Source organism: Lissotriton vulgaris, chromosome 9 (assembly GCF_964263255.1).
Source record: "Lissotriton vulgaris chromosome 9, aLisVul1.2, whole genome shotgun sequence".
Lineage (NCBI taxonomy): Eukaryota > Metazoa > Chordata > Amphibia > Caudata > Salamandridae > Lissotriton > Lissotriton vulgaris.
The window spans coordinates 1,661,056-1,678,375 of NC_141697.1; the positions used below are offsets into that span (position 1 = coordinate 1,661,056).

The 17,320-nt window shown below is 43.3% G+C and overlaps 1 protein-coding gene across 1 annotated transcript in view; it reads left to right on the forward strand.

Moving 5' to 3' along the window:
* The window catches only part of LOC147689512 (uncharacterized), a 159,025-nt gene that overhangs the window by 56,505 nt on the left and 85,200 nt on the right, over positions 1-17,320 (forward strand). Inside the window, exon 2 of the mRNA XM_086936898.1 lies at positions 5,045-5,179. The gene's annotated coding sequence lies outside the window, so the exon portion shown is untranslated. The remainder of the gene's footprint in view (positions 1-5,044; positions 5,180-17,320) is intronic.

Sequence of the window (17,320 nt, forward strand, 5' to 3'; positions counted from 1 at the left end):
AGGGAAAGATGGCTGGGAAGCTGTCCCAGCTGATAAATGTTATTTACGAGAATGATTAAGGCCTGTATTTGTATTCTTTCAGATCATTCTTTGGACTGCTGCTGCAGGATGTGTCGGCGTTGGACTCCTTTTGGCTTGCTACGCCGGGAGAGGAGAGGATCCACCGACGCCGGTTGATGGGATTATAAGAGCCACGCGGTCTGCGTGGCGGTCTGCGTGGCGTACTTCTTCAAACTTCTGGATCACACTCGCTAAGCGGGTGACGAACTCTCCGCATTTTTGCCTCACTCCTATGAAGAGTGTTACTGACATTCTAGCGACCTGTTTGGTAGCTGTTCCTGCATCCACTGAAACTTTGCGCCATGTGTTTAATGTATCCAATGCCCGACCTAATGTTATTTTGGGCGATTTTGCGGCCCACGAGTTCTGTCCCTCATGTACTCTTCTTCCAGACCTTGATGTCCCTATTAATTCCAGAATTATTACTTTTAATATTACCCCTGGTGACCTTTGCTTTGTTATGACCTGTAATCCTAAGGCTATTACCGAGTGTTTGCGGTTGAAACTCCAAGCCGCTACTACTTTTTCATTTCATCAACGTTTGTTATGTTCAAAGAGACTTCCTAATTCATGCCTTTCAGTGAAGAACAATATGACCTGTAAACGTTTAGTAGTAGCCACTAGCCATTATCGTTCAATGTTATTGCCAGCTGGATGGCTCTTTTCCTGCGGGAATTCATCTTGGCCCTATATTCCTGCGAATATTTCTGGTGGCCCATGTGCCATCACTAGATTAAGTTTGCTAATGTTTTCTTCACATCCTCCTTCCCATTCCCGTATTGTTCGAGACTCAATGTCATTACATGAAGACTGTGATTCCTCTGTTCATCTTTTTTCCAGATCAGAATATCTTGGTTTAGCTTTTTCTATTATTGGTGTTCCAGCATTGGCCGTTTATAATGCCAAAACAATCGGCAAAATGGCCTGCTGGATGGTGAAGTCTATAAACCAAACGTCTACTGTTTTATCAGATTTATTATTAGATTCCCAAGGTGAACGTAGAGCTATTTTGCAAAACCGTGCTGCAATTGATTATTTGTTGTTAAAACACGGGCATGAATGCTCTGAATTTGAAGGTCTATGCTGTTTTAATTTGTCTGACCATTCTAAAGATATCCAGTCCCACATTAATAAACTCCACGACTTGACTGCAGAAATTAGAGAACATATAGATCAGGGTTTCTTTGACTGGCTTTTTAACTGGCTCCCTGACATGCATTTCATACGACAAATTTTAGGAGGGGTTATTGTTGCTGTCTGTATCCTTATAGCAATTTGTTGCTTTATTCAGTGTATCCCTTCCCTGCTACAATTTTTTAGACTTAGTAAGGGTCGTAGATCAGTTAATTTTGTTTCATATTATTCGTCTACTGATGTTAGCTCCATTTAGTTTGTGGTTAATAGACTGGAGTCAAGGGGTGTAATGTTATGGCTGTCTTTTTGCTAGCTCTTTGGAGAAGGAGAATGATGGAGAGTGACTCCAGCCTATCACCCCCATAGCATAGGGATTAGGCCGATAGACAGGGACCCTGTCTTATATATATAAAGGCATTTTCGTATTATTTCCCTTAGAGTAAGGCTTATGAATTTAAGTTAGGGGTTAGATATATAAGTATTAGTCATGATTCACTCATTTGCTAACATGCCGATCTGTTTTTCATGGAGCTATGTATATTATGGGCTCCGTAGGCCTTAAACGAGACAGACTCCATTTTGCTTTCTGCCCGGTAGCTCGAGAAGGCCTTCTAGGTGAAGAGTAATATTTTAGTTTTAAGCTGTTGTTCGCTTGGAGAGAACCGGTTCAGGCTGACCCTTATCGAAGGAATGTATTTTTCTCCACTCCGAAGACACAACTTCAGGCCGGCCGGCTGGGAAAGTGTCCTTGGTACGGGGAGGTACAAGAATTTGGTGGGCGGCAGGTTACTGGCCGTGAATTTCCATGAAGGAACGGGCTTTGATATTAGCGAAGGTGTTAGTCAGTTTGTCAGTTAGTCCGTAGGCGGCATCTAGCCGTTAGCATCTCTGCCATTATTCATTTTCATGGTGGATGAGTCGCCATCTTTGAAGTCGGAGAAAGATTTAAGACCGAAACTCTCTGAGATAGACTGAACGAGAAGTAGCGCGGAGCGCACTGATACAGAGAGAGAGAGAGACGGTAGCTAATAAACAGCAAGGTTCCGAGGTCCTGAGGGAGAGCAGACGAGGTTGAGCCTAGCGGTGCAGACGTGTACTTGTGACGGCTGAGGGTGACTGCAAGGCGAGCCAGGACCCAGAGACGAGACAGGAGCCTAGATGACTGCCGAGTCCAGACTTCCCACTAACCAGGTGATACCCGCCCAATTTATGTAGTATGTGCACTCTAATCTTTACCTTTTTTTTTTCCCTTGCAAATGTTATGCTGCATAGTAATGTGATTTATGTTTATTGTTAATAAATACCCTAATTCATATAGAATTATCGTGTGCCTGGTGCTCATGTTCAATCTTGATAAACCCGACTTCTAGTTAGGAGCTGTTTGGGTGAACGGATGAGAAATCCCGATCAGGTAAATGGTGACTGAATAAGGAGGGAGTGGGTGGATCTTTGATGCCAAGAGCAGGGAGTACACTACATAATCTGAAACCATATTCAAAGTTATTACTGTAGTTTTATTCCAGGTAGATCACTGAGACAATACCCCCAAATAATGGTTCATAGGAATGTGGTCGTCGTTGATATGCGGCGTTAGTGATAACACTGGGTGGGAGACCAGTGGGAATACCCACCAGATTGTGGCTTGGATAAGTGAGAACGCCAGGGAGGATACTGGCGCTTAGTTTCGCCAGATTGCGAACAGTTTGGAAAAGGGAGCATTGGGTTCTGCAGGCCCGTGTGTAGACACACCGGATTGTGTGTCAGATCTGCCCTAGGGTAGAACGGTCTGGGTCGGGGTGACCGCGAGGCCAACTGATGTGAATAAGATATTGTAGAAAACCCGTATATACATATATTGTCATTCCCCGTCCTTAGGTGCAACCTGTATATTTATCTGTACATCTACTCATTGTGAATACGATCTGAGGAGGGAAGGTGAGTACGTTTTGGCTGGGTCATAGGGGCCCCTAGGGGCTGATCCCATCTAAACAGAAAATCCAGCCATTACACCCTGAAAATTTGAAACATTACTCTCTGAAAAACAGAGGCAGCAGATGCGAGACCGAATGGCATTCTCTTGTATTGAAATAGACCTTGCGGAGTTATGAACGCCGTTAGTTTTCTTGAGTCCTCTGTTAGCATTATTTGGTGATAAGCGGAACGGAGATCTAAGGTAGAGAAAATGTTCGCGCCATCAAACAGAGATACCAACTCATTTATGTTTGGTAACGGGTGACAGTCAATTACAATATTTGAGTTTAATGCTCTCAAATCAACACACACCCTTAATTTTTTGTCTGGTTTACGTACTAAAACTATTGGAGAAACCCATTCTGATGACTCTATTGGCTCTATAATATCCTCTTTAAGTAATTCATCTAACATTCTAAGTTCTTCTCTAATGTTGATTGGAACACTTCTAAGTTTTTGTACGATAGGAGTATTACTCTCTTTTAAAACTATTTTATGTGAGAAATTTTTAAGTTTACCTAACTTATCACAGAAAACATTTTGGAAACATGAGATAACATTAGCAGCCTTTTCAGTGTAAGTGGAACATTCAGAATCTTCGACAGTAGAGATAATGTTCATCAGACTATCATCGCATAAAGATATTTGTTCTTTGGAATGTGGATTAAGCAATATACCAAGTTTCCATTGGTCAAACCATCCCAACACATTGACACCCTTCTTAGTGATATACAATTTTATGTGGGGTTTCCTATGTCTGAAAGTTAGATTAACATGGAAGAAACCTATACAATCAATCCTAGTTCCGGAAAAACCACTGGCATTAATATCAGATTCTTTTAGATTAATTATTAGCAAAGCATTTGACAAAGTGATATTATAGTAATCTAAAGTGATAATGGTCCATGGTGAACCTGAGTCAACCATTAAAAGCAAATCAATACCTAATACGTGAAAAATGCATTTAGGTGAATTAAGTATTGATTTTGACTGAGCATCTATAATAGATACCACAAAACCTTTATCCGGAACATTATGAACATTTGGAATGGTACACATATTCTCCTTATTATTATTATTATTATTATTATTATTATTACTGAGTTTTATATAGCGCGTGGTTACCCTTGGGGATCCCAGCGCTCCTCTGAAATGAAAGAAACAGAACCCTTATTAAAAGGACGTTTGTCTCTACACATGTTACTGAAATGTCCAATTCTATTACAGATTTTACATTATCTTTGAAGAGCAAGGCATCCAGGAAAGTTTGCATAATGTGACCTATTCCCACATCTAAAACATACATTCTGGGAATTTGAACCTAAATGTGGAGAAGATCTTGATTTACTAAAATTTTGTCTTGAAGAAAAATAGTCTTTCTTGGGTTCAAATTTCTTTCCCACATTACAAATCTCTTCTTCCTGAGGTTTCTTGATAGGATCTTTCCTGACTGTATCCATCCATAAATCTGACTGTTCTTGGGCTTTAGCAGTAGCAATAGTCTCACTCAAATTTGGATTTCCCATGACCCACAATTTGTCCTGAATCTTTTTGCATTTAACGTGGACAATAATTTGGTCTCTTATCATTTCGTCAGTCATGGTGCCAAAACTACAGTGAACACTAAGAGATCTAAGGGAAGTTAAAAAATCGTCAAAAGACTCATCCTCTTTTTGTTTCCTTGTGTAAAATTTAAAACGATTTAATGCAATACTAACATTAGGCTTAAATCTCTTTTCCAGTCTAGCAAGTGCTTCTGTGTAAACATTTAAAGAATACCCAGAACCATCATTTTGAGAAGTAATTTGGGGAAGAGTCCTAAAAATGACCTGTCCTTCAGAACCCAATCAATGGAGTAAAATACTTTTTTTTCTTTCAGAACCCATCCTTTCTCCGTCAATAGCCTTCATATAAGTAACAAACTCTTCCTTCCATCTTGACCAAGGCATTGGAGGATCTCCTTTTATCTGAAGAAATTTAGCAGGCGGATCAAATTGCATGGTTCAAAATTATGGTAAGTAGGTATAGGTTTTAATGAAAACAAATGATAGAGATATTAATATATATGTATGCATCAATATATACACATAATTAGGATATATATATATATTAGTACATGAATATATCTATAATACTCTAAAGTAGTAGTAATAATTTCTTGTTGTCTTAAAAAATATATATATTTTGAACTATACTGTAGAAAAAAAAACATCATAAAATGTACTTTGCTTTAAAATGCGTAATTTGTGGAAAACGCTTGATGCCGTTAAATGCTTAAACGTTATAAATAAACTCACAAGTTCATCGTAGATAAAGCGCTGCAATAGATACGCGTTGCTAAGGTGATTCTGAAAATGGAGGAAAACGAGTGACGTGTTACGACCTGCGTGTGACGTGGCACGCTGCGCACGTCAAAGTTCAGAATAACGAGGCAGAACGTAGATTGTTGCTAGGTTGCGAAGAGAACACGTCGGCAAGTCTGCGTGCGATGTGGAATACTGGCTCAGCAACGATGGATGTTTCGTTTTGAAAGGTATTAGAACGGAGTGCGATAAAAATGTTAAAGGAGATGACAGAAGCACAAAGTAATGTAGAAAGTAGAAGTCCAACGTAGAGGTGAAAAACTGTAGTAGGTGAAGTAAAGAATGTGATAAAAATATTGTTTTAAAGAAAAAAAAATATGTATAAATAGTGAAAACAGTATTAAATACAGCCGCTGGTACAATCAGAAGTACAGTGGAATAAATGCAACTGCCGCTGGTACAATCAAAAGTACGAAAGTATGAAGTAGTACATACCAAAGTTTTTAGAAAATAGATAAAAAATCCTCACACATGGGTTCCATCACCACTCCTTAAACGTGCTGCAGAGTGGTGCTCCTCGTCGCCAAATTTTGTTGAATTCAAGAGAAATATGTAGCTTTAAAAGTTTCTTTATTGGCAGCACGTCAAACAGGTCCAACTCCTACAACAGGTTAGCTTTCAATCCTAACTGTACAAACTAACATTGTTAGACCACAGCAACAGAATGTGGAATGCAATCAAAGAATAACATGGCTCACGCAGGAGCTCATGCCAGTGCATGTGCAAAGAACTAACAATTAAAGAAACATGACTAGTAAATATATGAGAGAATGTAACAACTACTAATAGTCGGATTTAAAGGGAACCAATCCTTCCAAGGGAAAGGAGATCAATTTTATTTGAAAGTCACAATTCAAATACCAGGATCGCAAGACCGACTCTCATGTCAACAAATACTTATGTGGGAGTAAAGGAAACTACTACACCATCTATTTTATAGTTTTTAAGGTGAATATAGTACATGCAAAGCAGGACGCTGATAATGACATAGTTAACATAACAATGTATAGTAACTGTGCCAGTATTTCTTTTGTTCGCATAATAAGATGATATACATTACAATCATAACTGCTTGAACCATAACTTCCCCCTCCCTCCATGAAACCTATGTTGGAAATGTCTACCACTTTAAAAGAAAACTCTACTCCAGTCAAAGCAGCAGCTACGTTTGATCATTAGAAGGAGAGGCAACTTGCGCAGCTCATCAAGTCATCTCTGACTCCTTTTTGGAGGTATTGGAAAGTCTCAGTGTTATGAAGATATTGGAATAACGTGACAACACAGGTTGCACTTAATCCGTTTGAGCAATGGGGAGAGTGCTGTACACAGCTGAGAGTGAAAAAAACCCGGAAAAAACACCGAAGACTGAAATAACTACATTTAAAGAACAATATGACTAAAAATAGAGAAAAAAAATGAAAATTCGATTTTGACAATGTTGTAGTGAAAAATCTTATTAACCCTCCATGTTGAGACCAAGGGAGACTTAAGAGTAGAGGAGAGATAAAGAGAGAGACAGAGCCAAAAGGAGAAATAAGAGACGGAGTGGGGAGTAGAGACAAACGGAGAGGGGGAGAGGAAAGAGGGAGAAATGATTGACGAGAGAAGATAGGAATAGAGGCGAGAGGGGAGGGAAATATTTATAGATAAGTACAAGGAGAGAGGGGGAAATGGAAGAGGGAAACAGCCAAGTAAAAGATGAAGTGAGAACAGACTAAGTGGAGAGAAGGTTAGAGCAAGAGATTGGTAAAGATAGGGTAGGAAACGAAAGTGGCGAGGGGAGTAAAAAGAATAGTGAATGACAACGCAAAGGATGGATGCAGAAGAGGATTATTAGAAGTTTCCTGGTCAGGGTGAATCAAGGCCTCACACACACTTCTTAGTTCTAACTTGCATGATTTAGAGGTTGGTGATACCTTGAGGAAGTGCCAAATCAGGAGTAGAATCAAAGAAATATGGCACTATCACTTCAGGAAAAGGATAGTTTGGTAAAAGAAATGCCACATGTGGAGTCTCCACGGTATCCAACAACTCCCCCAGAAATAGGTGGATTTTCCTTTACCACTCAACAATAAACTTTCTTTTGATTGAATGCCTAAAAAAGGTTGAACAAGGTCTTTCCACTTTCCTAACCTTTAGAAGCATGCAGAACTGAAAGCACTCACAGGGACAGGAATCTATTTAATGTCTACAGAGAAGGGTCTTCTGCAAATGACAAGGTTTGATAAAGCAGGTTGTTGGCATAAGAAGACATAACTGAAGAACTGGAGAATTTTAAATACAGTAAAAATAACTGACGTAAGTCTCAAAGAAGCAATAGGAATTTGGAGAGTTGGGACTAAGGACATAGGAGGTAGAAATAGAATGAAGTATAGAGTGTATATGGGAGACAAGTGAGAAAGAGGGGTAAATTATAGACTACGAGAGAGGGAGGGAAATAGTGCAGGGGCAATTGAAATGGGAAAATCAGGTTAACAACGGGAAGAGAGCGAGGAAAAGAGGGATGGATAATGAAAGAGATGGATAATGAAAGAGATGGATAATGGGATAGCGTATGATAAAGGAGGGGTTGATAGATGTGGTGATACGCCGTGGACTGGGTCATGACCTGCGCACCTCCCGCCTCACAGCTGCGGGCTGTAACTCTGTCTGTGGCACCTATTTCTGTACGCTGGGCATGCCACAGCTCAGTGTGGCGCCCTGCAGTTTCTTTTCTGGGTGCAAAGACGCACCATGAAGCACTTCTCTTTTCTCTTGGGGTATGCCGCCACTGTGGGCGGTGGCCATACAACCCTAAAAGCACCTGATCTCATCTGTAGTTAAGCAGGGTCGGGTCTGGTTTGTACCTGGATGGGAGACTGCCTGGGAAAACCAGGCGCTGTAGACTTATCTGAATCTTAGAGTGACCTTCATTTGAGTTGCCTGCAGTCACGTGTTCCTTCCTTACAAAATTCCTCTGTCTGGTTCCCAGAGTGCCTAGAGTACTGTTTTTTCTTTCTTCACCATTCCAAGATGGAGGTTTTATAACCTTCTTCCTTTCTCTTCCTAAACCAAGATGGTGGTTCTCCTTTTCCTGTGGTGTCACTTCCTTGCTGTCCTTGTGTATATATAAGGGTCTGGAATTCTCATTTTTCTTGCGTTGCAACACTCTTCACTCCTGTTGGTGTCTCTTTTCTCCTGTTGATATCTATTCACTTCTGTTGGTGACACTTTTCTCCAGTTTGGTATTTTGGTCCTGTGGGTTCCTTCTTCTGCAATTCTCCTCTTCTTCACAGGTCTGTCATCTCCTTGCTGACTATCCTCCTTTTCGTGTCATGTTGCCTGGATTCTGGAGTCACCTCTTCCATCAGAGGTTTTTCCCTTCAGGGTGTTTTTTGTAGTCTCGGAGCCTCCTTTGAGAAGACACTGTCTGCCCTGACGACTTGTTAGCAGCACTGTGGCTACCAGAAAGGGTCGCTCCTACCTAAACAAGCAGACAACTCACTACTAGCACTTCAAGCACGTTGTTGCTTCTTCCATTAAGGGGGATATGTGAATGCTGAGAGTATCCCCTCTACAGGGATGACAGCCAGAGGCTGGAAGGGAAAAAAAGCAATATGAAGTACTCGGGTGCTGCTGTGTGTGTGCCTGGGAAGCTGGGTGAAGTGACAGGGGGTGACAGACAGAGGGAGGGAGACAGAGAGAGGGAGACAGAGAGAGGGAGACAGAGAGAGGGAGACAGAGAGAGGGAGACAGAGAGAGACATAGAGAGGGAGTCCGAGAGAGAGAGACGAACAGAGTGAATGAGACAGAGGGAGAGAGAGAGAGGGGGGGGGGGAGACAGAGATGGAGGGAGACAGAGAGAGAGAGAGGAGGAGGGAGACAGAGACAGAAAGAGATAGAGACAGAGACAGACAGAGACAGATAGAGGCAGATACAGAGACAGGGAAAGACAGGCAGAGACAAACAGAGACGGAGCGGGAGATAGAGGGAGGGAAACAGGGACAGACAAATAGAGGCAGAGACTAAGACTGGCAGAGAGACAGAGAGGGAGACAGAGGGAGCGAGAGAGAGAGAGAGAGAGAGGGAGGGAGACAGAGGTTACAGAGGGTGGGAGACAGAGAGAGCAAGAGAGGGAGACAGAGCGAGAGGGAGACAGAGCGAGAGGGAAACAGAGAGAGAGGCAGACAGACTGAGGGAGACAGACTGAGGGAGACAGACTGAGGGAGACAGACTGAGGGGGACAGAGAGAGGGGGACAGACAGAGGGAGACAGACAGAGGGAGACAGACAGAGGGAGGGACAGACAGAGGGAGGAAGATAGAGGGAGGGTAACAGAGGTAGACAGACAGGGGGAGGGAGAGAAAGGGAGGGAGGGAGACAGAGAGAGAGAGAGAGGGAGACAAGAGAGAGGGAGACAAGAGGGAGGGAGACAGAGGGAGGGAGACAGAGGGAGGGAGACAGACTGAGGGAGACAGACTGAGGGAGACAGACTGAGGGGGACAGAGAGAGGGGGACAGAGAGAGGGGGACAAAGGGAGGGAGACAAAGGGAGAGAGGGAGACAAAGGGTGAGGCAGACAGAGGGAGGGAGACAGAGAGAGAGAGGGAGACAGAGACCAAGAGAGAGAGACAGAGGGAGGCAGACAGACAGAGGGAGACAGACAGAGGGCGACAGACAAAGGGAGACAGATAGACAGAGGGAGACAGACAGAGGGAAGGGGGCAACAGAGGGAGGGAGACAGGGGGAGAGACAGGGGGAGAGACAGAGGGAGAGACAGAGGGAGAGGTAGACAGTGGAGGAGAGAGGGAGGGAGACAGGGAGAGAGATGGAGGGAGACAGAGAGGGAGAGAGGGAGGGAGACAGGGAGAGAGATGGAGGGAGACAGAGAGATGGAGAGGGAGAGATGGACAGAGATAGAGAGAGGGAGGGAGACAGATAGAGCGAGGGAGGGAGGGAGGGAGACAGCGAGAAAAGGAGGGAGACAGAGAGAGAGAGAGAGAGAGAGAGAGAGAGAAAGAGAAAGAGAGAGAAAGAGAAAGATAGATGTGTGTATGCCGGGTCTGGTGGCTCAGTGGATGAAGACGGCCGCTGCCGGGTATGTGTTCAACCTCACGGTCATAGTTTTTTTTGTTGCTAGCCCCACCCCCCTCCCCCACTGACCCCGCCACCACTGGTGCGACCTTCGGACACAAACCACTCTGTAAATTTGGCCCCTGAGAGAAAGTTTGTGAGTACCCATGCTCTAGAACCACATCAACCTGATTTAGAATGTTTTTGGTTTTTTCCGTCATTTTTAGTTTTTCCCTCTGTTTTATTGTAGTTGCCAGGTCGTATGCTGTGGCGCCTCACAAGATTTTTCTCTTCCCCTTATGGGTTTCTTTGTTTATTTAAGCTCTTTGTCTTATTAGATTTTTTTAATGTATTTAATACTTGTGTTCAACCATGTCGGAGGATGGTGATGAAGTTAAAATTTTGCCCCCCCCTGGGAACATTTCTGCGGACGCTCATGTCCTCTGGGATGGATACATATTTGCGTGGCGGCCCCTGGCAGGGATTTTGCGGCCTCCGGCTCTGTTCCACTTCCACCCTGACCCTCCCCCCACGCCCCCTCCTGAGCTCCAGGGGGCTTCGCTCTGTCCGGACCCCCTCTTCCAGGGCCCCCTACCTACGCTCCCTGCCCAGGGCCACCATGAGCCTAGAGCTGCCCCTGTGCACGCGCAGGGACTACGGTGAGGCGGCGGCTTTCTGAGCTGTGCTTCACATCAACGAGTTTTATATTTTCTGTGTACTTTTCCCTCCTGATTCTTTTTTACGATGGCGCTTTGAAAAATGGCCCAATGGTAAATTTGTTTAAAGCCGGCTCCATATTGCTGTGACACGAGCGTTTAATTATTGTTTTTAATAAAGTGCAGTTTTGAATTTCTGTAGAGTGTAAGCAAAAATTAATTTCTTCTGCGCACAGGATAATTATATCAACTCTATTTGGAGAATGCTAGGCAATAGTTCAATTTCGAGATAAATTAATGTAAATTACCAGGAATATAGACGTTGAATTGAGTGTCCGCAGAGGGTGCTTGTTCTTGTATGCTTATTGGCGCTCAGTTTATCGACACCGTGAAGCTGAAAAGCTGAGTTAGCCCTCCCAGGTTTTGAGCTCGTGACTGCACACAAGAGAGGTTTTAACTTGCTGACAGTTTCCCGCCTTTTTCTTGTGTGCTTTACCAGTGTTTTGTTGTTTATTTGGATTCTATAAATAGTGTCATGTTTTAAAGCACACAAACCTATATATAGTGGAATTCATTGTAGAACGATCACAGCCTCCCGTCCTCTCCACCCCTGTCCCTCCTCCTGGATGCTTCCACCCCACCCCACCCCAAAGAGTTCCTAATCGCCGTGGGCCACGTTGACGAGTTCCGGTGAGTTCCCCCGGTCCCCAGTAAACACGCGCTGGCCCTGCCCTGGTGGTGCCAAGTGTGAAACTCCGACCTCTCTCTGTGTCGAAGGCAAACTTTACCCGAGTGCGCCCTTTCCAGGGAGGGTCGAGGTCCGACCCCAGAGGCCGCCAGTGACAGGACACTCCTCTCTGGCAGGCTGCCAGGCCCTCCTGGTCGGTGAACGGCCTCCCTGGGAATAATTGCACCGAGGGGCCGGATGAGTTGCATTTGCACCACAGCGGGGCAGGTTTGCAGCGGGGCTTGTTCTATCCAAGCAGAGCAAGATCGATATTTGAAATGACGAACTGGAGAGCGAATGACAGACTCAGGGGAAACATTATAAATATAAAGCAATCTTTGCGATACACCTGGCGAGGCAAAGGAAACACGCTGAGTTCAATGAACCCCACCCACCACTGCTCCTTGTGGAAGGTACCGATCTATTTGAGAAATAAAGCAACCAACAAAAACCCTGAGCTCACCTCAAACTACCAAGGACAGAGGGAGAGGCTGAAAGCTTACATTTCAGCCACAGACTCTGAACACACTCTCATCTGGGGAGCCTCGTTCCCTCCCATCTCACCTGGATCCCAAAACATAAAAGAACAACACCCAGACTGATAACAGCATAACATAACAAAACACAGCACAACACGACACAACCTAGCCTAACACGACATAACACAGCCTAGCCTAACACGACATAACACAGCCTAGCCTAACACGACATAACATAGCCTAGCCTAACACAACATAACACAGCCTAGCCTAACACAACATAACATAGCCTAGCCTAACACGACATAACACAGCCTAGCCTAACACGACATAACATAGCCTAGCCTAACACAACATAACACAGCCTAGCCTAACACAACATAACATAGCCTAGCCTAACACGACATAACCTAGCCTAGCCTAACACAACATAACATAGCCTAGCCTAACACAGCCTAGCCTAACACGACATAACCTAGCCTAGCCTAACACAACATAACATAGCCTAGCCTAACACAACATAACACAGCCTAGCCTAACACGACATAACATAGCCTAGCCTAACACGACATAACCTAGCCTAGCCTAACACGACATAACACAGCCTAGCCTAACACAACATAACATAGCCTAGCCTAACACAACATAACACAGCCTAGCCTAACACAACATAACACAGCCTAGCCTAACACAACATAACATAGCCTAGCCTAACACAACATAACACAGCCTAGCCTAACACAACATAACATAGCCTAGCCTAACACAACATAACATAGCGTAGCCTAACACAACATAACACAGCCTAGCCTAACACAACATAACACAGCCTAGCCTAACACAACATAACATAGCCTAGCCTAACACAACATAACACAGCCTAGCCTAACACAACATAACACAGCCTAGCCTAACACAACATAACATAGCCTAGCCTAACACAACATAACATAGCCTAGCCTAACACAACATAACATAGCCTAGCCTAACACAACATAATACAGCCTAGCCTAACACAACATAACATAGCCTAGCCTAACACAACATAACACAACCTAGCCTAACACAACATAACACAGCCTAGCCTAACACAACATAACATAGCGTAGCCTAACACAACATAACATAGCCTAGCCTAACACAACATAACATAGCCTAGCCTAACACAACATAACACAGCCTAGCCTAACACAACATAATACAGCCTAGCCTAACACAACATAACATAGCCTAGCCTAACACGACATAACATAGCCTAGCCTAACACAACATAATACAGCCTAGCCTAACACATCATAACATAGCCTAGCCTAACACAACATAACACAGCCTAGCCTAACACGACATAATACAGCCTAGCCTAACACAACATAATACAGCCTAGCCTAACACAACATAACATAGCCTAGCCTAACACGACATAATACAGCCTAGCCTAACACAACATAACACAGCCTAGCCTAACACAACATAACACAGCCTAGCCTAACACAACATAATACAGCCTAGCCTAATACAACATAACACAGCCTAGCCTAACACAACATAACACAGCCTAGCCTAACACAACATAATACAGCCTAGCCTAACACAACATACCACAGCCTAGCCTAACACAACATAACACAGCCTAGCTTAACACAACATAACATAGCCTAGCCTAACACAACATAACATAGCCTAGCCTAACACAACATAACATAGCCTAGCCTAACACAACATAATACAGCCTAGCCTAACACAACATAACACAGCCTAGCCTAACACAACATAACACAGCCTAGCCTAACACAACATAATACAGCCTAGCCTAACACAACATAACACAGCCTAGCCTAACACAACATAACACAGCCTAGCCTAACACAACATAATACAGCCTAGCCTAACACAACATAACATAGCCTAGCCTAACACAACATAACATAGCCTAGCCTAACACAACATAACACAGCCTAGCCTAACACAACATAACACAGCCTAGCCTAACACAACAAAACACAGCCTAGCCTAACACAACATAACATAGCCTAGCCTAACACAACATAACATAGCCTAGCCTAACACAACATAACACAGCCTAGCCTAACACAACATAACACAGCCTAGCCTAACACAACATAACACAGCCTAGCCTAACACAACATAACACAGCCTAGCCTAACACAACATAATACAGCCTAGCCTAACACAACATAATACAGCCTAGCCTAACACAACATAACACAGCCTAGCCTAATACAACATAACACAGCCTAGCCTAACACAACATAATACAGCCTAGCCTAACACAACATAATACAGCCTAGCCTAACACAACATAATACAGCCTAGCCTAACACAACATAACACAGCCTAGCCTAACACAACATAACACAGCCTAGCCTAACACAACATAATACAGCCTAGCCTAACACAACATAACATAGCCTAGTCTAACACAACATAACACAGCCTAGCCTAACACAACATAACACAGCCTAGCCTAACACAACATAACACAGCCTAGCCTAACACAACATAACATAGCCTAGCCTAACACAACATAACATAGCCTAGCCTAACACGACATAATACAGCCTAGCCTAACACAACATAACATAGCCTAGCCTAACACAACATAATATAGCCTAGCCTAACACAACATAACCTAGTCTAGCCTAACACGACATAACCTAGCCTAGCCTAACACAACATAACATAGCCTAGCCTAACACAACATAATACAGCCTAGCCTAACACAACATAACATAGCCTAGCCTAACACAACATAACATAGCCTAGCCTAACACAACATAATACAGCCTAGTCTAATACAACATAACATAGCCTAGCCTAACACGACATAACACAGTCTAGCCTAACACAACATAATACAGCCTAGCCTAACACAACATAATACAGCCTAGCCTAACACAACATAACATAGCCTAGCCTAACACAACATAACATAGCCTAGCCTAACACAACATAATACAGCCTAGCCTAACACAACATAATACAGCCTAGCCTAACACAACATAACATAGCCTAGCCTAACACGACATAACATAGCCTAGCCTAACACAACATAACATAGCCTAGCCTAACACAACATAACCTAGCCTAGTCTAACACAACATAACATAGCCTAGCCTAACACGACATAATACAGTCTAGCCTAACACGACATAATACAGCCTAGCCTAACACGACATAATACAGCCTAGCCTAACACAACATAACATAGCCTAGCCTAACACATCATAACATAGCCTAGCCTAACACAACATAACATAGCCTAGCCTAACACAACATAATACAGCCTAGCCTAACACAACATAATACAGCCTAGCCTAACACAACATAATACAGCCTAGCCTCACACAACATAATACAGCCTAGCCTAACACAACATAATACAGCCTAGCCTCACACAACATAACATAGCCTAGCCTAACACGACATAACCTAGCCTAGCCTAACACAACATAACATAGCCTAGCCTAACACAACATAACACAGCCTAGCCTAACACAACATAACATAGCCTAGCCTAACACGACATAACATAGCCTAGCCTAACACAACATAACACAGCCTAGCCTAACACAACATAACATAGCCTAGCCTAACACGACATAACATAGCCTAGCCTAACACAACATAATACAGCCTAGCCTCACACAACATAACATAGCCTAGCCTAACACAACATAACACAGCCTAGCCTAACACGACATAACATAGCCTAGCCTAACACGACATAACATAGCCTAGCCTAACACAACATAACATAGCCTAGCCTAACACGAGATAACATAGCCTAGCCTAACACAACATAATACAGCCTAGCCTCACACAACATAACCTAGCCTAGCCTAACACAACATAACACAGCCTAGCCTAACACAACATAACATAGCCTAGCCTAACACGACATAACATAGCCTAGCCTAACACAACATAACACAGCCTAGCCTAACACAACATAACATAGCCTAGCCTAACACGACATAACATAGCCTAGCCTAACACAACATAATACAGCCTAGCCTCACACAACATAACATAGCCTAGCCTAACACGACATAACATAGCCTAGCCTAACACAACATAATACAGCCTAGCCTAACACGACATAATACAGCCTAGCCTAACACAACATAACATAGCCTAGCCTAACACGACATAACATAGCCTAGCCTAACACGACATAATACAGCCTAGCCTAACACGACATAATACAGCCTAGCCTAACACAACATAACATAGCCTAGCCTAACACGACATAACCTAGCCTAGCCTAACACATTATAACATAGCCTAGCCTAACACAACATAACATAGCCTAGCCTATCACAACATAATACAGCCTAGCCCAACACAACATATTACAGCCTAGCCTAACACAACATAATAGAGCCTAGCCTAACACAACATAATACAGCCTAGCCTCACACAACATAACATAGCCTAGCCTAACACGACATAACATAGCCTAGCCTAACACGACATAATACAGCCTAGCCTAACACAACATAACATAGCCTAGCCTAACACGACATAACATAGCCTAGCCTAACACGACATAATACAGCCTAGCCTAACACGACATAATACAGCCTAGCCTAACACAACATAACATAGCCTAGCCTAACACAACATAACCTAGCCTAGCCTAACACATCATAACATAGCCTAGCCTAACACAACATAACATAGCCTAGCCTAACACAACATAATACAGCCTAGCCTAACACAACATAATACAGCCTAGCCTCACACAACATAATACAGCCTAGCCTCACACAACATAATACAGCCTAGCCTAACACAACATAACATAGCCTAGCCTAACACGACATAACCTAGCCTAGTCTAACACAACATAACATAGC